Genomic DNA, 25868 nt, shown 5'->3' on the forward strand with positions numbered 1-25868 from the left:
ATGAGGCCATGTGAATTAATTTCGAGTTAAATTCTTCTTGTTTCTTTTCTTTTTTTTTTTTTTATATAATACTAAATGAAAATATACAAAATCATACATCGTATAAACATCGATTTTCGTCTGGAATGCACAATGATTCGATAATTCTATCGAAAACAATCACTCGATAGATAATAAATTTTACATCATTACAATGAATTTTCTACAATATTGAGTTTACACTCTTTTCTGAATTAACCTTCTCCTCCCTCGTCCATTTCGATTAATAATCGATCGAACGACGAGATATAAGACGAAAAACTATGTCAAGGATATCAGAAGAAGGAAAAAAAGAAAAAAATTAGAAGGAAAACTAGAAAGGAAAAAAATTGGACGTCTCGAGGTTTGGAATGACAGAGAATGGGAGAGTTTTCGTGGCGGAGTGATTGGTGGCAGCCGTTAGTTTAATCATCGCGCATTAGCCGAACTACCCCCTTAGCCGGAGGCCTCGCCCACTTTCACCCTCGGATTCCGCGTTGTTCGTTTCGTTCGGCCGCCACTGTCAGCTTTGTTCCATCCGCATTTGTTTTATTCGGTGCTCGCGATACGCGGCGCCGTTTGTCACAGGCTACTCTTCGGGCACGTTTCCGGTTACCCGCCTCCGACCAATCGCCAGCCATTGTAACGGTCGAGTGCCCTCATTTTTAGGAAATTTCTCTTTGTTATTATTTTTGATTTAATAATTTTCGAAAAAAATGAAGTGAATGAAAAATCAGAAAAATATTATTCCAAGATATATGAAATAACATAAATTTACTTACAACGCTAAGTCTTCGAGTGGCCTCGTTTTTTGAAAGATCTCTCTTTAATTTTCCAACAAAGATATTGTTCCACGTATATATAAAAAAGTACAAATTTATTCACAATCAAAATTATTCATCTAAATTTTCGAATAACCAAACAATTATTAATTTACTGTATTCGTATTTTTTTCAATTTTATTTTATTTTGTAACCGAAAAATTTCCTGGATGATGGAAGATCTCCTTCCTGGAATTTTCCTCAACTTTCCGCGCCAAGAAATATTTCATCCCTTTTGTTTCCAGCGTGTATATCGCGTTCGAAATTTCTCTCTCTTTCTCTCTTTCTGTATACATGCACAAGTTGAAGCAGGATTTGCAGTAGATCCCGTCGCAGTTTTTTGCGTGGCAACGGCGGTTAAGTGTGTCATCGCGAGGAATCTTCGCCGTGTTTCCGAATTTACGAGGTGGCCTCCCCAGTAAGGAGAAAAAGAAATCGAAGAAAGGAAAAGAAGGTCGGTTGGCAAGAACAATGATGAATGTGACGAAGTTCGGGATCGAGGGTGGAAAAGTTTCTCTTCCATCTCTCCCCCATTTTTCGATTCGTTTTTCCACCCTGTAATTACCACCATGAACCAACCCTTGATCCCAATAACTACACCCTTCCCTATTTCCACCAAATTTCCACCAATTTTTAAATAGCAACAACAAGATAACAATAATAATAATAATAATAAAATTTTAATTCCGCTCGAATCTATCGTATTAATTGATCATCCTTGCTTCCACCTTCGACCAGGATGGAAGAGAAATAGCATCCCCCTCCCCTCCGCAACTTTATCAAGAAATCGTGGAATTGGTAAATATGGAAGGAGGAGAAGGGGAAGACAGGAAGGAGGAATTCAGTGGTGATTCGCGATAATTCTTGCAACGATTAATTCCACGTGTCCTTGAATTCGCGACCCTCGATATCTTTCTCTCGCGTGCGAACCCTTAGGTCCGTTTCGTCGGCCATTTGTAAGTGGTCCAGGCATCCCGTTTGAATTATTATATCCTCCATCCCGGCGAGATCGTCCCGGGTCATACGATCTTCATTAGTCGTTGACAGCACCTGGAAAATTGATCCTCGATGAAGAGAGGACGGATAAAAAAAAAGAAAGAAAGAAAAAGAACGATATTTTATCGGAAATTTATTTTTTGATAATCGATGATCTATTTCTCATTTATTGTTTTTTTTTTTTTTTTTAAATAAAATTCTACTAGATCAATTCTACACATTATTGCAAGCTAGACTATTCTAGGCAATTTATGTTGAATTTCGGATCTGTCTCGTCAAAATTTAACAGATGTTCCTTGATCGATGAAATTTTTATTCGATACGAAATCGATCGGTCTTTCGTTGTTATTATTTCTCTCTCTCTCTCTCTGTCTCTCTCTCTTTACAATTCTCCCACTACCACAATCACCATCGATTAAAATTTTCATCGTTCCTCCCTCGAAACAACGAAGTATCATTCTTCCTCGTGCAACGTCGAAAGAGCTTTTCGAGCGGAAGGGAAGGGAAGAAAGAAGAAAAAGAAGAACAGGAGGAAGAGAAAGGGGAGGGGGGAAGAGGAACGGAAAGGAAGGGAGAGATTTCGAGAAGAAAAATACGCGGGGAGCACGTGAAAGAGGGAAAGAATATTTCCAGGAGGGTTGTTCCTCCCCCCTCTCCCCCTCCGTGTCGAAGCTCGCGAAGTGGCGCGTCCAACGGTGAAAAGAGGAAGGGAAGGGGGGGCAGAGAGGGAGGGGAGGTCGGAGAGAAAGACGAGGCGGAATGGTCCCACCGCGCAACAAAAGCGTGATAAATCGAGTACATTAATTCGCATTTTACCTTTGTTTGCGTTATGGAATACAATATTAAATGGAATGGGCGCACAATAGATAATGTTGGGCGCCATCATTTACGCGGCTGCGTCATGGACGAGAGCGAGACGGGGCCACGGAGTCTCTCCTTTGCCTTCGCCGATTGTTCGTGATCGATCCCTTCTCTTTTTCCTTTCGATCGTTTTTTAATACCGACCGGTTACACATTATCGCAAATAATAATTTTTATCGACGACGCGTGCGAGAACGAAAAGTTCGTGAGCGAAGTTCGTAAGCGACTAACATATTACGAGCGTCGACGAGCCACTCGCGGAATGTTATGGAAACAAAATTCGACCGCGCGCGAAATGTAAACATCGACCGTTATTGTTGTCAAATTCGAACGATCGCACGGTGTCGTCTGTCGGACACAGAAACGATACGCACGTGTCTCTCTTTTCGTTCTAATAATTATAGTAAATCACGCATAATTTATATACGTATAATATATACAATTATGTATAAAAATGTATAATCACAACAAATTAATTACAACAAATCAACGAATCGTTACGAATAAATTGATCGTTTCGAGATTTAAAATTCTTCGTAAAAAATTCTCGATCCTGATTTCGAAACAGCGAAAAATGGAAAAACAAAATGGAATCTCGTTATCTCGTTCCATGCCCGATATAATGGATTTCAATTTGAAACGATCAACAGCAGGATCGCCGGCCCGCAAAACCGTTCCGAACATAAAACGCGTATCCCCCCTCCCCTCCCTCCTTTCCGCCATTTGCTCGCTTTCGTAAAACCATCAACCGAAACACGATTGTTCCACAACTCATCCCCGGCTTAATAATTCCAAATTATATACAATTCGAATCTATCCGAAATATTTAGAAAACTAGAAAACGAATGCTTAAACGGGATGGGCCAGTGCGAAAAGAGAAACGATCCTTCTTCGTGCCACAATTTTTCCATCCAAGAAATAAGAAAACGAATAAGTAAACGAGTTCGAGAAGGAAAGAAAGAAAGAAAGAGGGGAGAGAGAGAGAGAGAGTTAGCCGAGTGTTTAATCGAAGCGCGGAGGAGAGGATTTCCGGTGGATGGCTGGCGGCGGAACTTAAGGTCCGTGGAAGTTGGTGGTGGGTGCAAATGGTGTTGGCAGGCCTGGGTGACGCATGGATTCGATTCCTGGGAGCTCGTGATTCCGCTCGGTTAGCCCCGCGTCACTCCCAGCGAACCCCATTTAACCCGCTTCCATCCTCCTCTTTCCTCCCCCCTCCTTCCCTTTGTCGCCGCGCTTCCATTCTCTCCCGCAGCCGCCGTCCTGGAATCTGGACGCGCCAACCTACCGGCTTTAACCTACCATCACGTCTACTACGTATCTAAGCATGGACGACAGGCGTATGACCACCATTGCACAAGCGGAATGCTCGTAGATACCATGGCTTGCTTGGTTGAAAGATTTTTTCCGATTTAAAGACAATAAGGAAGATTCTGATCCAGATATGTAATTTGCGAATTTGATTCGTTTAACTAACGTTTTCTAACTTGGGTTTTCTTTCAATTACCTTCGTTTTTCTATTCCCGACAGTTGCTCGATAAACAAATAAGAAAGGGGAGGGGGAGAGGTGGAAGAGGAGGGACCAAGTTTAATCAGGAATTGATACAGGGATGGCTGTCCTGTTTTCATTAACATTCCACAAATCCTGGGACAAATTAAATTACTTCGCCAGGGCTAATGAATGTCGGGGTGGTGGTAGGAGGAGAATGTCCTGAGCGACAGAGGAGAATAGCGGGGGCTGATAATCGATAGCTCTCGAAAGTTTAGTTCATTCGTTCGTGCGACTCGCTGGTAGACATCCTGGCTGCGATTAAATTGCGCCCATGGAAATGGAGATCTCGCGTGAGAAACCTCTGTCCTCTTGTCCTTTCACCAACGTTTCAGAGAGAGAGAGAGAATTTTGATTCGACCGAATTTTGGACCTAGAACACAATCGGACAAAATGTAACGAGAATATTTATCACGTTTGACGAGAAGAAATTTTTAGGGGTGGAAAGTTTTATATCCGATTCGAGAATCGAGACACGCGCCGATAAACACGTCCAAACAGTCCAAGAAACATTCAGGACAGAAGGAAGATTAATTCGGAAACGAGGTCGAACGTATTTCACAGTTCATTATCCACGAGTCCCAAATTCCCCTCGTTCTTCGTATTATTATTTCATAAGCGTGTTACTTAAATACCTACAAGGTTATCTACTTACTTATCAAATTTATTTATAACCTTTCTCTGGAACTTTGTTCTTTCAACTTATTTTCGTACTGTCAAAAATCCATCTGAAAGTAGTGATACGATACATTTTGACATCCAAGTTGAATCCAATTATTAGCTATTTATAATTTACAAAGTTTATAACTTACAGATAGATATGCAATGAAGAAGTCTTTCAAGAAATATGGATTGGAAAAATTAATACCTTCAAAAGTTTACTTTCAATGCATGATTGGAGCGCACCATAGCGAGAATCAGCGATACTAATTTCTCATCCGCGTTGATCCATATTCTCAATTTTGTGTCTATCCGTCGAATAAATTTCTAAAACGTCATAATTACAAATATATACGATCGAAATTTATAAATTAAAAGATATATTAAGCATGTTACTTAAATACTTACAGGGACACTGCGGCTATCTACTTATTTATCAAGTTTATTTATAACCTTTCTCTGGAATTTTGTTTATTCGACTCATCTTCGTATCGTCAAATCTATCCGAAAGAATTAACCGATACGATATTTTAATATTCAAATCGGATACAAAATTTATAACTTACAGATACAGTACTCCATGAATGTAGAAAAGAAATCTTCCAAAGAACACGGATTGGAAAAATTTTTCAAAGTTACTTGCTCTATCGTACGTCATGCATCAACGTGACTCGAGCGCGCCACACGAAAATTAGCGGTACTAATTCCTCCTCTGCATTCTAATCTATATACTTCTCAAACTTTTGTCTATCCATCGAACAAATTCCTAAAACAAACGTGATTACAAATTACGAATATACGCGATCGAACAATTTACAAGGCATAACAAGATATATATTAATTTCCAAGTTATAATATTAATCAGATTACCGTTTCTCACCGTATTTATCAATTTTCACATCGATTGAAACGACGTCGCGCGAGCGAAAGTTCATCGCCGGTTTTAGGGCGCATTTGCAACGATTCATCGAAGGTATCGGTTTGCGCGTCGAATGCACGGTTGTCGAGCGCGGGGGTGGAAACTGGAATGAGGGTACCCGGTAATGGAATACCTTCGCTGTAGGAACGCAATCACGCTGATGTTTCGGAACCCCAAGGCTGCCACGGGGGATTTCCACGCTCATGAGCAGATCAGGCATTGCGTGCCGGCTCCTCTGTCTCTCCTATCCCATTCGCCTCTCGTTTCTCCAATTTACTCTCGCCCCTCGCTTCTGTCAATCAAGCGTATAACCATAGGGAGAAGAAATTCCTCGTTGGAATCGAATTTTTTCCTTTGCTCTCTATTTTTTTTCTTTTCCTTTTTCCTTTTTTTCGAATTATCATCACTGATACTATATTATTCTGATCTTACCGTCTTTTTTAATTAGACTCGGACAATTCACTAAGGAATAAGAAAAGACAACTGGGAGAGGAGCAAATAAAATTCGCGAGCAAAAATCAAAATAAATACATTTACAGATTATCCACGGCAATAACTCAAGCGCGGTTTGAATAGACGGCAGGGGGTCCCTTCCCTCTCCAAAAACTCCTTCTATCATTCGGTCGCTGCTTTGTATTCCGCGTTTGCTCGCCTCCTCCCTTCCCACCACCTTTCCTCCCAGTAGTCTCAAACTCTCTCCTCCTCCTCCTCCGTTCTTCTTTCCTCCAACCCATCCTTCTTCCTCCTCGTCGTCGTTGTCGTCGCGATCATCGTCCTCGGCTTCATCCTCTAAGGCCACTTGATCCACCCCTTTCCACCCCCTTTCCAACGAACGAGCCACGCCGTTCAACTTCTTTGATCCCCGCCGACCGCTCAACTTCGAAGGATCACCGAGATTTTCCAAAGAATTCATAACTTTGGCAGAGATTCCCCTAAAGAGGGGAGTGGGGCGACTCTCCTCCCCCTTCCCCAGGAAATCTCGGAAGGAATCGCGATTCCGGAAAACCGTGGAAATGTGGAAAAATCTCCTTCCGTTCTCGACACATCGAATAGAAATATATAAAAAATATATATATATATATGAAACTTGCTTAATAGATAAAAATAAAAATTCGTTCCCTCGAATTCCCATAATCCCTGTTTCTATCTTCTAATACCAATGGATCAGGTTGATCCTCGAGGATATCATTGATATCCTCTCTCTCTCTCTCTCTCTCTTTCTCTCTCTCTCTCTCTCTCTCTCTCTCTCTCTTTCTCGAGAAAGGAAACCACTTGGACGGTGGTTGATCGAAGTTGTTGTTCGGACCCTTGGAGACGTTGTTCGTCCGAAAAAGGGTGGGCACAATGGCCCACGTAGACGCAGGGTCGGCTCGAGGGGATGAAACCGTGGAACCACCGGGGAATAAGGGGAAGAGAGGCCGTTGAGAAGAGAGAGAGAGAGAGAGGATGAAGGAGGAGAGGAACGAAGCCCGCCATATCAGTCTTGCTTGCGCCGACAGTTCGTCATTTGTCACTGTCGCGGCCATTAATAACTCCGCCATCCTGTCACTGCGGATAATACGAGTAGGTCTCCTCCGTTGCAGGGTACGGTAGGGGTGGTGTGTTCCGTTCAATTCAGTTCGGTTTAAGGGGGGGGCTCGACGGATTGGAAGAGGCCGATGCCTTTTCAGGGTGATGCCGGTAGTTGCACGCTCGTGGGGACGTGCATGGCAGTGCGATCTTCCCGCCCTTCCATCTTGCCACGAGGTTTTTTTTTTTTGGGAAGAAATAATCTCGATTGGCAAGGCGAGGAAGCAAGCGTGAGCGAGCGAGTTATTTGATGGGATTGAGAAAGATTGATTTTTTTTTTTTTTTGAGAAGAATCCAGAATTCCAATCGACTTTGAACGCAATTAATTCGTTCGACACGTTTTCTAATTACGAAATTATATTCAAAAGGGGAATCTCAACGGATCGTGGAAAATCCCTGACGTGCCAACCTACGTCTGCATTCAAGTACCTCGAAGCCGATTAAAAGCCCAAAAAGCTCGAACCTCGAAACAGAGCGGAGAGGATAAGCCAAAAAAAAAAAAAAAGAAAAAAGCACCGACAAAAACACCCACGAAGAGAAGAGGAAAGGAAAGAGAGAGAGAGAGAAAAAAGGGAGAAAAATAGGCAGAGCGTCGGTGGAAAAAAATTTTCGCGAAAGCCCTTTCATCACACTTGCCCGCCAAACTGTCTCGTTGGAGTTTTTATTGTGTCCGAATTGCGGGAGAAAGAGAGAGAGGGAGATATATATTGTGAAAGCAGCCGAACATGTGGACGTTAACACAGCGAGAGAGCTCGTTTGGCCGCGAGGGGGTTGCGGGGGGTGGCGGCCAGCTTGTTGGTATTACGTAAGCGTGGCGCGGCGCGAGGCCATTTCAAAAATGGCGGGAGGAAAGAGAGAGAGAGAGAGAGAGAGAGAGAGAGAGAGAGAGAGAGAATATAGCAGGGGAAAAAAGAGGTTATGTCCCGGGCGCTGGGTGATGCCAACACGGCTTTTTAATTAGAGCCGGCAACGCGCCGCCACCTGACATCCTCTGCACCGCCGCGACCCCTTCATCAAAGTATCATTCTCATTTCGTTGGAAATTTCACCGGCGGAATTGCGAAATGCATCGAGAGAATGGAGAAAAATAGAAGAAATAAAGTAAAGGGGGGAGGGGAGGGGATAACGACAACAAACACACTCTTAAAAATGTTTGAATAATCATTGGAAGATTGGTAGGAAACGATCGATATTTCCGTTAGGATATATATACCTATATGTATATCTCAACTAATTTGTAATAATAAACCAATATAGGAATTCTTAAATGTACGATACAATTATTCAAAGTGATGGAAACTGTATTTAAGTGTCTCGATATTTTGTTCACAGGCACACAAAGGTGTACACAGTTACGGTGTAATACAGTTAACAGCCTCGAGGCTAGCATTAATTGGGTGCTTTTTCGAACGCGTCGAACGACGAGAGTTTAATCGGGCGGCACGATCGCTCCACTTGGCCGGTGAAAGGTTCGATAAACTATTATTTCAACGCGTGGAACGTAATATCGCATGATGAGGGGGGCTGTTTCCTCGCTTTCGAGCCGCGCTTTGATCTTTCAAGTACCGTACATACACGCATAGTACGTAGGAGGTTCGTGCGCGTACGTGTCCAACTCTACACACTCTATACACTCGCGTATACGCGTCGATTCTCGTTGAAAGGTTCTTCCGTATGGACCTCGTTTGTCACAACGCCTATCGTTTGCGTTATACACGCGGAATGCGCGGAACGAAGGAACTATCGTACCGATCGAGTGATATCCCGGCATGTAACTTTAGGTTATGTTCGCGTTGCGTTGATTCGCCTGAAATTCACTGAAATCCTTTCACCTTTAACATTCGTTCGGATTGCGATTTCGTTCGAAGCTCTGTCTCTCTTTCGTTCATCTCCTCGGATCTCGAAAAGGTGCGTCTATCTCGAGATAATTCTATTCTTCCTCGCGCGGCGAACCACTGAAAGGAGGACGTGCAAAGAGAATGCAAGGTGGCACACAATGGGAGCGTGCGAGATTACCGACCGAGCTTCTAACCCTAATTCCAGGGGAAACGGGGACAATGGATCTCCTGGCTTCCTCAAACGCGATTGTATATACGTATCAAGGGATCAAGGACGGTGTTAAGTTCGGAAAGGATTTCAACTTCACGCTGCGAAAGAAACGATTTTTGCGTGGAAGCGGAACCGACCTTCCTTTCACGAATAGCGAAAAGGACGGTCATAAATCCCGTCAAGGTCACCGACTTCCGAGATCCTTTCGAGTTTCCTCTTCCTCTTTCGGCCGCATCTCGTTGAATCGTTGCGCGTATCTGGCTCGGAGCAACCACCCGGCCAACTAGAGTACTCTTCCTGTTTCCTTTTTCCCTTTATCCCCCTCGTGAGAATCCACTTTTACGAATCGTCGAAAATTCTTAGCTCGAGAAATACGTCTGGTATGTCGACGCTTTCGAGCGATTCATGTTCTCTTCATTTCATTAATTAATATAGATATTATCAAGAACTTTCTAACGAAGTTAAAAGTAAAAGAAACAAGGTTTTAGAAAAAATGTAAGAAAATCAATATCCCGATATTCGTTAAAATTTATAAACGTCTTTTGTTTCTTTATCTCTCCGAAAAGATCTTGGGAGGAATAAATATTTTTCGGATAGAGAACGTATCTTCCAAAAATGGAACGAAAATAAAGGAATTTTAAAGTACCTCGAATTTCATCTCTGGGGAGGAGGGGGGAGAATGTTTTCAGCTGGAAATTTCCAGAGAAACGGATACGGTGATCGAGAGTGGAGTGGTGGAGAGCGTGGGAAGGCCGAGCGGAAGCATGGACGAGGAAGAAATCGTGAAACTCGTGAAGGAGCGAGTGGCGGGGCGATCGGTGGGGAGGGGGTGGCGCGAGACGAACGAGGGCGAAGTAAAAAAAAAAAAAAAATATCGAGCGCGATTTATCAAAGGCGTTTCTTGGGCTGCTGACTCTGTACGAATTTTCACCGAATATCCCACACGTTCGAGCGAAAAATGCCCGACCCCTCTATCCATTCCCAATCATTTCCCATCATTATTAAAATCACCAAAATTATCCCCTCCAACTGCACAAACAACGCGTTAATTCTGACGTATGTGGAGCACGAATACTTTTCTAAAATATATAATTTTGAATACAATAAACAATGCGTATTCTGAGAGTATTCGAGTTTCAGTAAAATATTTTTTCTTTTTTCGATCGTGCTAAAAGTATCGAAGGGTTGAATCGTGTTGAATTTTCTCGATTTCCAGAAGCTTTTGCTTCTCCTTTAAAAAGAATACAAACGAACCGAACTCGTTATCACGTTTCCCGAACAAGCAAATAGATATGAACAGAGAGGGGGGGAAATTCCACGAAACCAAGAAACTCGAACAAGATTCGCCGGTCCGTGAAAATGATCTCGCCACCCATTCACGGAAGCTCGGTGTTGCGAGCTTCACCGCGGCCGATAAACGCTGATTTATATACCGCTGCGCCGATTTCCTCGAAATTTTCGACCCGTCTCCTCCCAAGGCCTGACACCCAACCAACCAACCAACCAGCCAAGGCTCGAAGGGGTTCATCGGGCCGTGTACCACCCCCGCGCGGAAGCGAGGGGAAATAAATTACACGCACGGCGTCCAGCCAGCCTCCTCCCTCTCAGCGGACCTCTGAACCGACCTTGGAATCTTTGGTCGAGGAATCTTTCGCTCGATTGCGCTCCCCGTGACGCATTAAAAGATAAAATTCAGAGGGGGAGAGGCAATTATAAAGAAAAAATTATTACACATATTTTTCATTATTTTAACAGGAGATTTTCTTGTGTATCTGCCAACGATTAAACAAAAAAAAAAAAAAAAACATAAAGTGTCATCCATCCATGATCGAATCATCTCCGGGGAGGAAAGTTTCGAGGAGGAGGAGAAGGGGGGCGAAGGTCCACTTCCAAGAAGAAACCCCGTATCATTAAGATCTCATTATTCAAATTCGACCTTCTGCATACTTAATCGCCTTGCTCGTGCGGCGACCGCTGTACCGTAGTAGAAGGGAGAGAGGGGGGGGGCTGCCAAAGATAAAGCATAATATCGCGATTCCCTGCGCCCCGCGTAATGATGATGACCGGCTTGCCGCCGAGCTGGATACTCCAGGTAAAGGGGGTAAGGCGCGAGGGGGGCAGGGGCGGGGGGTACATAATACGCGTAATGCGAAAAGAGGCCATTTTCTCTGGTCCCGGGCCAAAACGAGCAAAACGGCAGCCCCGGTAAATTCGTGTTATCGGCCGAGCAGGAGCGTATCTCTTTCTCGAGAAAGAGAGAGAGAGAGAAAGGGAGGGAGGATGAAGTTCTTCGGGACAAGTGGCCAGAGGACAGAGTGCGCGAGAGAGTGGAGGAGTCGAATTATAAATCCGACCCACTCGGCCGTGACTCGGCCGTGGATTGAGTTATCTCTCGCCGTTATACATTTCTCACTCTCGCGAACTAGCGTGAGGAGGATTGACGTAGGATCTTGAGAGATTCTTTTTTTAAATAATAATAATAATAATAAGCAAGCGTTTCGTAAGGCATACGTTGTTGAATTTTCTGCGCGAATCGTGAAAATCGAAGAGAATCGAAAGAGGTAATGATAATAATAATATTTTCATACACGTATTACGAGATTATATTTATATTCGACTCCCGTTTTTACCGTCCGAGTGGAATGTTGTGTCAGGTGTCGAGGAGGTTCCCCCACCACTCTCTCTCTTTTTCTATCTGTCTATCCATCTTTCCTATCTCTCTTTCTCGTCCGTGGCTGGGAAGAGGCGGTTAAAAAATTACGTTTGCTGCGGCTCGTACGTCTTAAGTCCCAAGTGGCTGGCTGGGACACATAATTACTTTCCTTAGCTGCGCGCGCTCACCCATCGCGGACAGTAATTAATAGTCCTTCCTGCCCCGCGAAAGCCTTTGCCGTTTCGCGACGCGGCCGAATCTCGACGAGGATGCGAGACTCTTTTTCCTCTCCTTTTCTTTTCTCGTCGAGGCGAAAGAAGAGAACTAAAGGCTTCTCCTTATAGTATATTTTCCATCTGATTTAATAATAGCGCGCCTCGATATGTATTTGCACTATTTCTTGCTTTCGAGGCGAGAGATAATTGCCACGGAGTTTTATTAGATCGCGTATTTGAAATTTTCGTTTTTTTCTCTGGAAGAAAAACTTCCTCGAACGATTAAGTAGATGGAAATGTTACACGCGTGTTTCTTCCCGATCGAGGATGCTATTTCATTTTAGTGAAATTTTAGATCGTTCACGGAATTTTCACTCGAAATTTTCGAAACGTTTCCATTTTTATTTAAAAAACTTCAGTGGTTTCGGCGGGAACAAATTGCTCGAATATTTCATTCCTCAAAAGACGAAACGTAAACGAGAACTTATTCTACGAGCTAATTTTCGTGCAAGAATAGATCCAATGCGACTAACGCGGCTTTTTTCTCGATCGGCGTCTCCTCGTTCTCGGAAAGGAACGACGAATTATTGCAGACTCTTTTCACGGCCGTACACGATGTTCGCTTCGACGTTTGTTCACTCTCATTTGGCGTCCGACCATCACCCGTCCGGACGTGCACGAATCATCGCGCAGTATTCTCGTCACGCGTTATACAATTCCGATAAGCTCGTACGCGGATCGTCCGTCAGTTGGCGCTGCTTTACCAATCTTGTCCACTTACGCATTCCACCCGAATGCTCGAAAATCGTCGTTGGAGAGAGACACTCGGAAAAGAACTCAGTTACAATTGATTTCTCCAGTTCAGACGTTAATTAATAAATCGTAATAAGCCTCAAAAATATTTCAAGAGCCTCGTGAGAGAGAGGGGATTCCCCTAGTTTGAAAAATCGTCGAGGAAAAACTGGCCTAATCTCGGGCGAGGCGTAGAAGGAGAGGGGCGACAGCTGGTCCTCGACGACGAGGCTCCAAGGATTTCGGTGTGGACGAGGAGGTGGGGAGGGGAAAGGAAGAAGAAAAAAAAAGAAAGACGATCGCTGACGTTTGATGGATCGCGACTAGGACGAGGTGGACAGCGGAGGATGCACTCCCTGTGTTTTTCTACGCTTTTCCCTCCTCAACAAAGACATCAACGTTGATGGATGCGAAGAGGGATACGCGTATATCGTTTCTCTCCGTTAAAAAAGAGTTCTACTATTTTTTCCCCTCCTTTGGATTGGAAGAAACGGATTTAAATGTTCCCCCCCACGATTTTTCGAGAGAGCAAGGACGAAAGATGGTCGGAGAAACTACTACTACGTAACTTCTCATCGACTTTTCCATCCCACGAAATCTTGAAACGAGAGGATTGTGCAACTATTACCGCCAACAGAACGTCGAATCGCAAGCGTTGCGTTCTAATTGGAACGTCATTCTTTCGAGAGGGAGGGGAAAGAAAAGAAAAAGAAAGAAAGAAAATAACGTCAAGCGCGTTAAAAAGAGCAGGAGAAACAATAAAGCGAACAAATTACACGGCCGACTTCTTTTCGAGGCGCATCGAACAACGACGATTAGAAATCGCGTTACCCGTCGAGGGAATTGATTGAACGCGTCCATTAGGCACAGGAGCGAGCAAGCAACTCCTAGGAAAAATTAATATTACAAATAATCCTTGTATCCCAACGTGAAATAACAACAACAACAACAATAATAATAATAATAATAAAAGGAGTAAGAAGAACGGATCCGAGCGTAATCCAATTTCGATGTTTGCTTTTTTCGCGACACGCGTGATAAAGCTGGGTAGCCGAGCGTGGACGTGAAAAATCGCGGCCATATTGTATATGTGCCTGTGACTGACTGCCTACCTCACCGTCTTGCCATCCATACGCCGAGATTAATCAATGACATCCCATCTGGAGGAATGTCTTCGGGTTTGTATTTGTCACTCGCACCGTTCCTTCCTCCACACCGGGCTGAGAGAAGGTAAAATGGAAAACGGGGGGGAAGGGGGATACGTCGAGATCGATCCTTCAATGGCGGAGTCTCGCCTCCTCGGCCTGATTTTTCCTCGATTAAATTTCCAATCAACGCTGAAAAAGGGAATTTTTTAATTCGAGAATTTTAGAATAAACTTGTTCTTCGAGAAAGAGAGAGAGAAAGAGAGAGAGAGAGAGAGAGAGAGAGAGAGAGAGAGAGAGAGAGAGAGAGAGAGAGAGAAAGAGAGAAATAAGTTTTCTCTCGATGAGGAAAATAGAATGAATATGCGAGGCTTTTTGAATCTTTTGAAAAAAAATGGATGGAATAACGTTCGAAAGAAAAGAAAAGAAAATTTGATTCGAACTCTTTCGATTTTCTAGAGAGCTTTTAGAAAAAGCTGAGCCTTTGTAATCGTGTCAAGATTTTCTTTTACCTACTCGAAATCCTTTACAAAAAAAAGAAAAATTCATCACGATAAAACTTTCCCTTCCATTCCTTTCAAAATTCCATTTTTTTTCCTTTTTTCCCTTCTCTCTCTTTTTTTTCCTCGGCCTGATTTTTTAATTCGAGAATTTTAAAATAAACTTCTTCTTCTTCGAGAGAGAGAGAAATAAATTTCCTCTTGATGAGGAAAATAGAATGAATATGCGAGGGGCGTCGAGTTTAATGAAGGGTTTTTCGAATCTTTTGAAAAAATGGATGGAATAACAGAACTTGGTTTCTCTTTCGATTTTTTTACTTTTAAAAAACCAACTAGAGAGCTTTTAGAAAAAGCGAGCCTTTGTAATCGTGTCAAGATTGAAGATTTTGTTTTACCTATTCAAAAATTTTCACGAAAAAAAGAAAAGTTCATTACGATAAAACTTTCCTTTCCATTTCTTCCAAAATTCCATTTTTTCCCTTTTCTCTCTCCTTTTTTTTCTCAGCCTGATTTTTCCTCGATTAAATTTCCAATCAACGCTCAAAAAGGGAATTTTTTAATTTAGAATTTTAGAATAAACTTTTTCTTCTTCTTCTTCTTCTTCTTTAAGAGAAATAAATTTCCTCTCGATGAGGAAAATAGAACGAATATGCGAGGCGCTTTTCGAATCTCTCGAAAAAAAATGGATGGAATAGAAAGAAAAGAAAAGAAAATTTGATTCAAACAACAGAACAACTTTCTCTTCCGATTCTCTTACTTTTAAAAAATCAAACGTACCAACTTTAGAAAAAGCGAGCCTTTGTAATCGTGCCAAGATCGAAGATTTTACCTACTCGAAAATTTTCACGAAAAAAAAGAAAAGTTCATCACGATAAAACTTTCCCTAAAACTTCCATTCCCAATTCCAAAATTCCACTTTTTTTCTTTTCCCAGTTATTCGTCTCATCGCCTCCGATCGCCAAGATCATTCACCCCAGCCCGGGTATTAATCGCGGCCGATAATCGGCATCTCCTACCCCGAATCCCGATTCCGCAAAACAGAGCTCTAGACGGCCAAAGAAGCCCGACCTCCCCTTCTGACGCGCGCGGATAACTCCTTCTGCCCTGGAGAACTCGGGCAAACCTCCGACAAGGGCTGCGCTAATGAATTTGGAAACTGCAATCAGTAGCCTAGCTACTGGCCCAGGGTTGGATGCGGGTTGGAGTCGACTCGAGGAGGGCTGGTCGGAGGCAGGGTGGAAAGAGGGATGAAAGAGGGCGGATGTGACGCGGAATGATGGAGCGCGGACCGTGGAGAAAAATGAGAGTGGCGGAAAGGCGAGGGTGGAGGGACGCTGATGGATCGGCGCTCCTCCCTCCGTTCCTCCTCCCCTCCCCCTCGCGCCACCCTCCACGTTCAGGTTCGCGCTCCCAGGGGTGGAAAAGCCCCGCAATATTACTCATAGTCCTACTACTCCCGCGTCCTTCTCCGCCTCTGTTTTGCTCTCCACCCACCCCTTCTTCTATTTTTTCCGTTTATTCTTTGTTAAAGCTTCCGTTTCGAGCCTCCTGTAACGTCACGGAAATAATTGATAATCCTGAGAAATTGTAATTTATGCACTCATCGAAAGGAAGGTCGTATTACTTTTATATCATTTCGTCGATGCCTGGCCGTTTTTCGAGTCGGGGTTATATTGGATAGGACGTTCAACGTCTTGAAACTTACCCTTATGCGTGTCGGCATGCGTGTAACCATGAAGCTGTTAGTTATTCATGGCCGATCCTCTTCGAGCACAACCCTCCAATAATATATATATATATATATATATATTGTTCAGTGATAAGATTAAAATGAATCATTTATTGCTAATTCGAAGCTGAGAATTATAGGTTGCAAAAATTGTATTGTCATCGTCGTTCCAGATCGGTAATAACTATTTGCAAACACAAGGTGTACAGGTTTAATCAGTTTCATGATGTCCAACGATTTTACTGGATCCAGTGCATTTAATCTAAGATACATATATATATATATATTGACAATGTGACGATATTTCCGGGCACGGGCAAACAATGGGACGTGTAACAGGCTTGTTACAACGAGTGAATCTGTTAGGCGAATCTGTTATTCGCCAACAAATCCGTGTATTTATTTGCCCCCAGTGCGTCTGATAGGCGAAACCCATACGTTTTACCCTTTTTCGATCCGATAAATTATAATGCTTGCGTTGCGCGCGGATTCCGCGTGTCAACCAGGCCGAGACACGTTTGCCCAACCGTTGATCGGTCAATGAGTATCGATTAAAGAATCTCTTTCCTTGCCCGAACTGATCAAATCGAATGATTCGCGAGTAAAATCGGAAAATAATATTCCAACCGATACTTTTTCTTTAATCCCAACGTGAGCGATATCCAATTATACCTAAATCGGAAAATAATATTCCACTCGTCGAACAAATCCCACCCTACGAGTACTTTTTCTTTCTTATCCGATTATACCCGATCGAATCACTCGTGTGAAATCGGAAAATAAAATTCCGCTCGTCAAACATGGGTAAAAAAAAAAAAAAGAAAAAAATGGGAAGAACGATCGGTCGCAAGATGGGCAGAGATGGAAATAATTGGTCGAACAGAAATTTCGGGGGACATCCATCCAAAGCCTCTCCTCAATACGAAAACTGTCGGCGTCAGAATCAAGGGTTGGAGGGGTCGCTCTCTGGCAGGTACTATCAGGTGGAGGGGGGGGAGGGGGCCGAGACCGAGCTTTTGCGGGCGGTTGGCGCGATTCGGATGGCGGCGCCACGGACCGCCATTACTCAACTATTCACTCGGTAGCGCAATCATACGTCACAAAGGCCTTTCATTTGCAAGCGCATTGTGGAAACCCGGGCGATATTAATTGCCGCGGCTCGTTACCCCTCTCCGCTCCCGAAACCGACCTCTCCACTCCCCCCACCTCTCTCGTTCCGTGGCGAAAGCCCTCCATCCAACGCGGCGGCGGCGGAGGGGAGGGGAGGGGGCCACGTTCGGCTATTTCCCTGCGTATTACGTATTCCGCTGCCATGCGGCGGCTCTGTCCTCCTGCGTTTCCAACCGACCCTCCCCCTTTCCGAAAGGGGTTCTTGCGCCTGACAAATACGTCGTCCGAGGGCGACGCGAGCGTGGAACGTGACTGCCTTCTTTCCGCGCTTTTGCCGCGTCCGCGGCGAATATTAATTTTTCGCGGTGAGCCGAGAAGAGGTGGGAAGAAGAGAAGGAGGAGGAAAGAAGCTCCCTTTTTCTATCGTCCGCCGTGTGGATTAGCCCGTTGTCGGGACTGAAGGAGAGGGTAAGTTGCAAGTTTATTCGAACACGGGAATCTTGCGGAATATCGTCGAAGAATTTCGCGGATATCAATTTGTGAACCGAGAATCCTCCACCACTCTCTTTTGTATATATACATATACATATATATTTATTTCCATTCGAGTTTAATTAGCGATACATTGCTCGTAACCCCGAGCAATTAAATTAATAAGAGGTATCTGTCAGTATATCCGAAATAATAGCTACCATCCGTCTTAACCCGCTACCGTCTTAGCTCGCTGGGTATTCGACCGTCCTCCACCTCCTTGTGTGCTCCTTGATTTTCAACGGGAAAAATATATATCCCTACACGCGCGAGTCGCGGACAGTTTTCGCCGAGAACCGATCCCGCGTTGGTCCTAATGCGAGTAAAACGCGTGGGAAGGAAGGAGGGCGCTGGTCGCGCGGCCTGGTGGCGATTCAACCAGCTAATGGCCGGCCATACTTTACACGTCGAAGGGAATATGTTTAAGGATGCACGTTGATGCGTGGTAATTCACTTTCGTACGTGTTAATATCGGCAGTGCGCGGCGACGAGGAGGAGGCCTCGTTTAATTACGGCCATAAATCGGCCGTATCTAAAAATATTTCGTAACGCGTTTGTCATCGGTCCAACCGTTGCTGGAAATATTTCGTTTCGACCGATCAATCTCGAATTACCGGCTCGTTCCTTCGTTTCTCCACGAAAGACGCGGTGGCGAAAGAAGAAACGAAATGGGCGGCGCGCTTCCGCGATAATGCCCCCCCCCCTCCCTCTCCCTTTCCCCAAAGTCATCATCATTATCGCCCTTGCTTGCGATGCAAGAAAGAAGATAGTATCTTACGAGTCGCAAAGATCGGTTCGTACGCTGATTTTTGATAACCGATAAATTACGTCGAAGAAAAGGAATTATAAAGAAAAAAAAGAAAAAGGGACGGTTTTGAAGATTCACGCGCGATTCGAGAAAGGCGAGGTGTATTTAAATCCCGTGTGAACAGGAACGGAGAATCGTCCAGTCGGTCGTAATCAAATACGCATTACCCGAATGTATCCCGTCCACGTCGCGTGTCCGCCCGATTCCGCGTCTCTCTCTCCTATATACGATACAACTACCTCCACTCCTCTCCCCCCCTCGCCCTCGCCCCTGTGGACGAGTATACACCGCTTCCATACATCTGGCCTACGATGTGACGTGTTTCCAGTGGCGCCACGTACCGATAGGTAATAACGTGTCTGCGCTACATTCATCTTGGCACGCGAGGCGACCATCATCATGCTTGGGAAGCCGAATCGGTGACGGAGATCTTGGCCATCGAGGGAAGAGGGAGGGGATGAAAAAAAAGAAGAAAAAAAAAAAGATTCGTCGATCTTTGATTTCGATTGAAAAAAAATCCTTCCTCCAAATCCCAACGGAGGAGGAAGGGAGGAGAGGGATTCCCTTCGTCTCCATATCTTTCGTTTCTCCGCTCGAGGAAGACAAGGGAGAAGGAATAACGGGTTGGTCATCATCGAGATATATCGATTACTCTCGAATCGATCTCTCGCCTTGGACGACAGATCGGGAAAAAGTTTTCGGAGGATACGCTTCCATCCGGTCGGAAGGAGGGAGGGAGGAGGAGGGAAGAGGAGAGAAGACGCGTCGCATACACGCGTGGAAAGGAAGAAGGGGGGGAAGGAGAGGGACGATAGACACCGCGAGGGGGTCTCGCGCAGCACGAACTTGTCCAGGATAGAATGGGATAGGTGGGGCCGTTATTAATCTGGTGTCGAGTTGAGCACAAAGTTATATAGGAGCTCAGGAAATGAAACACGAGAAACCTCCCTCCTCCTCCTCCTCCACCTCCGTCCTGCCTCGCCTCCCACTCCTGTATCCACCCTCTTCTGTGTGTGCTTACCTCTCCTGTTCCCGCCACCTACCCCTTTTCTCCCTGTCTCCGCAGTCCAAGTTTGAATGTATTACCGGGACCACCCTCTCTCCCTCCCCCCCTCCTACCAGTCTCCTACGGTCAGATGGAGATATAACGATCACAGGCACATGAACCACGGGCCCGCGGAGACATGCATATTTATGCCCACTGCCCATAGTCTCTCCTCTCTGCCCGCCGATTCCAGAAACTTGTATTTCTCCCCTCCCTCTCTTACTTCCTCTCGAGGATCACGTGTTTGACGATTCAATAGAATCGTCGTATTTAGATCGAAAATTCGCCTTTTCTTTTCCATTCGTGAAGCTGAAACATTCGATTTTCTGATCCGATGATTGAAATCCTGAAAAAGAAAAAGGGAAAGATAAAGGAGAGCAAGAATCTGTCTCGAGGTCTGTCTCGAGTTTAACCATCGGAGAGGAGACGCTTATTAACGATATTCCGGCCAGCTGCTGCAGGCGCAGGCCTGTCTTTATGCAAAGAGGTTATATGGGTTATATCGCGAGGAGGGCGCCACCGTTCCCCTCGCGCCATTTTCTCCGCGCAATAGCCGCGCAATTATAAGCCCATCAACGAAGGCTACGCGTGTTTTTTTTCCTCTCCCCCTCCCCCCATCTCCTCCCTCTCACCCCGGGAGAGGCAACGGGAGAAAGATTCGTACAGTTCGGAGGAGGAAGGAGCGGAGACGGTTTACACAAGGTAACGCGGGTATTTCGTGCATCAAAGTCGGTCTGATGCGATTTTAATCGCGCGGCTACCCCTCCAGCCTTTTTCTCCGCCCGCCGCCAAAGGCGGCTCGACTCGAGACCGAGATCCAACCCCTGCCAGCCTCACTCTCTCGATGCGAAACTGATTAACTTCGATTCGCTTCTACCTGATATCCGACGATTTGTTATCCTGTGCGTTCTCGTTTCGAATATAAACCAATACGAAACCAATTTCGTAATATTTCAAAAAATTATCTAAATAAACGTCCATCCTCCATCGAACGTATCCCGTAATGAATTCAGCCATTCAGTTATCAGTATTATAAATTCTCCTCGATCGACACGATCATTTTCTGAAAAAAGAAACAAGGGAATCGAATTAAAGAAAAATCATTCTTATGGACCGAATAGACGTCACCCGAAAGATTAGCAAAAGATCTTAAGTAAGTAAGTAAGTAAGCAAGTAAGCAAGTGTAAGCGAACGAAAGAAAGAAAGCACGAGAAGTAAAGAAGGAAGGAAGAGAAGACAAATGCCGGGGCCATCAGCGCGCCAAGCCATTTCTGCCTCATTGTGGACTCCATTTGCGACTCTTAGATTGCCCGGTGAAATATCTCGCCGCGGTGATGGAAAAATCGCTAGCGTAGGGAACCGAGCAAAATAAAAGTAGCCGGGCATTTCTCAGCCGAAGAGGAGGGAGGGAGCGCAACACAAGGGCTGCTTCTCCTCTCCTCGTTGGGCAAAAACCGAAAAGCGATGGAAAGCGTCGAAGCTACCTACGAGGCAACACCCGAATAGAAAACTTTGGAGACGTTGATGGAGACCTCCTTCTGTTTCCTTCTCTTCCAACTTTTCCATCTTTTTCAACCAGCCCAACGTTGCTTACTTCATTGCCCCTCCCCCCTCCATTCCTCTCGATACGTTTCGAGAATCAAGAGAAGGGGAATGAAACTTACGTGTCGCGCGACGAGAGAGAGAGAGAAAGAGAGAGGCTGACTTTTAAACGTCCAGGCTACGACGAGGAGCGGAATTCCAAGTTTGGAAGGGAACGGTCTCGTTCGATGGAATGGCATGCGATGGCCGCATCAGAGATCCTTTTCTTCTGCCACGAGGAATCCCACGAAACGAGGGGGAGGGGAGGGGAGGAGGGGATTTAGCAGACGCCATTTACGCGGCGCGGTTTCTTTTCCCCGGGTCTCACACATGCTGACCTCGCTCGGTTTTTCCGGCCGGCCTCGGGGCGAAATCCGAGCGACGGTGCATTAACTCTCCAACCCGAGCAGCCTAATGACGCCACCGCGTCCCCATAGGGATCCTACACGCTCGTGATTTCTTTCTCGCTGCTTTCCGCTTATACACGAACCCCCGGTCCTTCCTCCATCTATCACCCCACAGCGGAGAAAAAAAAAAAGAAATCCTCCATCCTTATATCGCGTGTCCACCAACCTCCTCCCTCCCTCCCTTCCTATTGTCTATTATCGTCTCTTCTCGTTTCTTCTCTTCGTGTACGTACGTTCATTTTATCGCTTGTTCGTGCACGAGGAGGAATTTATCGCGCGATTCACACAGCCAATAATTTCTCTATTGTGCGAAAAAAAGGATAAACGTCGAATCGAGATCGAAATGAGGCCAAAAGGCTGTAGTAAGAAGCGGAGAGAGAAAGAGAGAGAGAGAGAGAGAAGAAGGGGTGGAGGGTTAAGCGCCGGAGGGATGGAGGGAGAGGAAAGTGTAATCCCAGACGATCAGCGTGCGGCAGATTCGGCCTTAATGAGCTCGAGCAATGATAAATGACGCCGTGGGCCGCGCCTCTCTCTTACTACGTTTATCCTCGGCACGGAATAAGGTGTATCCTTGTACGAGGGCCCCCTCGAGTTGGGTATATACCTGGCCCTGGTCTTCCGAACAGCATCCATCCTGGATCCAGCCTTCCATCTCCCGTCTTCGTTCCACGGTGTAAAAGCTTCATCTCCGCCTACGATCCCTCAAACTCGGCCCAGGGATCGGGGAGAATTCAAAATGGCAACCGTGCTCGGCCGGCCAGACCTCCCCGAGCCGAGTGACACCCATCCATCCTTCGTTCCGGGACGTTTCAATTGGGTGTTCTTCCCACTGTGGCCACCGTGTCTACTTGGCTTTGTATTCGGCCAAGTGGTTCAAGTTTTTGTTGCAATCTTGCTTGAATTTCATCCATGCTCGTTGAATCGAACTTTTCAAGCGTTATACTGGAACGTAGAAGAGTTTTAGAAGAGACGATGAGATGAGATGAGATGATGAATTGATTTGACGGCGTAAAGTATTATAGAGTATTATAAAGATAGGTTTAATTATTACTTATTGAATTTCTCTTGAGATGAATTGGGTAGTTGATGTGCTTGATCAAATTTTCATGCATCTGAAAAGAAAAATAGATGTAAGAAAAATATTCTGAAGTTCAAATATTATTATTTATATTCTTATTCGATGAAACTTCCTTATTTGTATTTATAATTGTAAAACAATTATAGCGTAAGTATATCGAATACCATTTTTCTTTTTGAGCGGAAAAGATACTGGATTTGATCATTGACCATCTCTGCCAAAAGTGGATAAATATTTATCTCTCTTCTGTTTCTATTTGTTCTTTTCCTGTTTATTTTTTGGAATCCCGTGAGACGAAGCTAAGAACTGGAGATGGAGAATCTGTTTAGAATGGGGGTGGTTCGGCGTGACATAAGACGACACGGGTGTCGTTTTGATAGGAGGAACAAAAAAAAATTTAGATACCTTGACTGGAAAGAGTTTTCCTGAGAGAAAAATTAGTCGTGACGATAATAAGGGTTCGAGTGTATCCATTGAGCGTCGAGTTTCGTTTCGAGGACCGTGTTCGTTAATAGGTTTTCCGTCTGAAGTGACGCGAGGCCATTCGTTCTCGTGACGTTTCAATTGTGAAGCCGATCCTCCGGGACCCAACACGGAAGTTGATCGACCGTTCCCTTCGAAATTTTCAACCTCGAGATCGTGAGATGCGAAACTACCTGATCTGTCGTCGAGTTCGTTTAATTAATCACGATGGAGAATAATAAGACACGAAATTTCATCGAACGGAATCATCTGCTACGCCTGAAAGAATAATTGGTTAGTTACAAGCTACAGTTAGTTACAGCTAGAAGAATTAATCGTTTGATTATTTATTATATAAAAAAAAATTACTTAACTTGTGAATCGACTACGAATGTTTCCATTTTTTATAAAACACGATTAAAAATAACGATACCTAACGATATCTCTGCCATTATGGTTACCATTAATCAAGAGGAAAGACTTTCTTTGAGTGCAATCAATCCCTTCGCAGGTGCAAAGATGGTTGCATATACCGCCATATTGACAGGTGATTCCGATGAACCAGATCCTTTGTTAATAACCTCGTTATCCACACGAACGATCGCAGCCTGTGTTTGTCAACATCCCCTGCATTCTCCTGGTTTCGTTGGTAATTGCTTAATAAACCAGTCGAACCACGAAAATTATCCCTTGATCGCACGAAATTTCAGCTGGAAATAAAAAATCGTGTTTATATTTACGTGCACTTGGAGAAATTTCGCGCGTTAACGTGACCACCGTTTAATCGGCCATCTTAATCTTGAGATACAATGGTATGAAGGTATGCGCGTGTATATATGTGAAGGAAGAATTAAAAACCGAAGAATTTTCGTTCAAGGTATAATAAACGCAACACTCGTTTCCATTAACTCGTTTCTCGGCCTCGGGCTACCTGATTTTGGTCAATCAACTTTATCTCGATGTTGTATATTCGATGAAATGACGAGCACCTTTATTTTATCGATATTATAAATTCCAATAACACGAACATTATCGTTCAAAAACTTCGATACAAATAACTTCAAAATAACCAACTAAGAAAGCGTACCAACAAAACACACAAAAATAAGCATCTTTCGATGAAGAGTGACATCTACATTTCTCTAAAAGAGAACAAAAAGAAAGAGAAAGAGAAAGAGAGAGAGAGATCAGAAGCCTCTATCGCGAGATCACCGCTTCGCTATTCGTTACCGTGTCCGCTAGAAAAAGCAACGCGAAGTTTCTCGCGCGAGATCCCCGCAAAGGGCGCAGGATCTTCTCGTTCCCGTGAATAAGGTGCATTAATCAAGCGCCGCGGGCGTCTGACGTCTTAATCCTGGCTGGCCTACGCACCGTCCTCTCTACGCCCACGCCCTCTATGTACTACTAAACGGCCGCTACGTCACCGATTCGCGGCCTTTGTGCGCGGCCATTGCTGCTTCATCGTGGGATCGGTCTTTTCCTCTTTTCGCGGGTAACGGGACACGACAAGCTTCGTGTCGATATATTCCACGAGGAATGGAAATTTTACGCGACGGTGGACAGGTTTATTCGTATTCATACACAGAAAGCGGGAGGAACAGTTACACTCCGCGGGAACGAGAAAGAGGTGGAGAGGTTATGTTGTTACACGTCGCTGGATTCTTTCTGATTCGAATCGGCTCGACGTGGCCATTTCGTGCAAGTGTGGGTGGATAGATGGTTGTAGGTAGGTTCGATATTGGGATTCTTTGATTCGAATAACAGTTTTTTTAGAAGAATTTGAATTTACACGAGATCATGCTGATCACGTTGAATTCGCGTATAGGACGTAAGTTTAAATTTAGCAAATTTTGATGGATTATAAAAGATCGTGCATCCATTTCTACGATAATTCATCTGACGAAATTTCTGATTCAGGTTTCCATCGAATATATTAGATTGAAGCATTTATAAAAGATCATACTGATCACGTTGAATTTACGTATAGAACGTAAGTTTAAATTTAATACATTTTGATAGTTTATGGAAGATTATGCACAATTTACATCGATTTCTACGATAATTCGTTTCACGAATGTCTGGATCAAATTTCTGATTCAGATTTTTATCGAATGCATTACATTGAAGTATTTACAGAAGACCATACTGATCGCATTGAATTCACGTATAGGACGTAAGTTTAAATTTAATAAATTTTGATGGTTTACGAAAGATTATGCAAGACAATTTACATCTAAGACAATTTCTAAGATAATTCGTCTCAAGAACGTGGACCAAATTTCTGATTCAGGTTTCCATTGAGTACACCGAGGAGAGGACCAGGTAACCGATCAGATGGTGGGGGTAAAGGCAGGGGAGAGGGGAAGGAAAAAAG

General features: G+C 44.3%; 2 long non-coding RNA genes across 3 annotated transcripts in view; one reads left to right on the plus strand and one right to left on the minus strand.

Annotated features, from left to right (window-relative positions):
• The window catches only part of LOC114577861 (uncharacterized), a 90975-nt gene that overhangs the window by 44475 nt on the left and 20632 nt on the right, over positions 1-25868 (plus strand). The window lies entirely within an intron of this gene.
• LOC108000502 (uncharacterized) lies at positions 90-3672 on the minus strand. Of its 2 annotated transcripts, XR_001766562.3 has the most exons (3): positions 2652-3026; positions 801-1889; positions 90-676 (listed from the first exon to the last, which is right to left on the minus strand). It is a non-coding gene; the product is annotated as an uncharacterized LOC108000502 (long non-coding RNA). The 2 variants fall into 2 exon arrangements; XR_009832971.1 differs by lacking the exon at positions 90-676 and having other exon boundaries at positions 823-1889; positions 2652-3672.

The sequence above is a fragment of the Apis cerana genome, linkage group LG16 (genome assembly GCF_029169275.1).
Source record: "Apis cerana isolate GH-2021 linkage group LG16, AcerK_1.0, whole genome shotgun sequence".
Taxonomy (NCBI): domain Eukaryota; kingdom Metazoa; phylum Arthropoda; class Insecta; order Hymenoptera; family Apidae; genus Apis; species Apis cerana.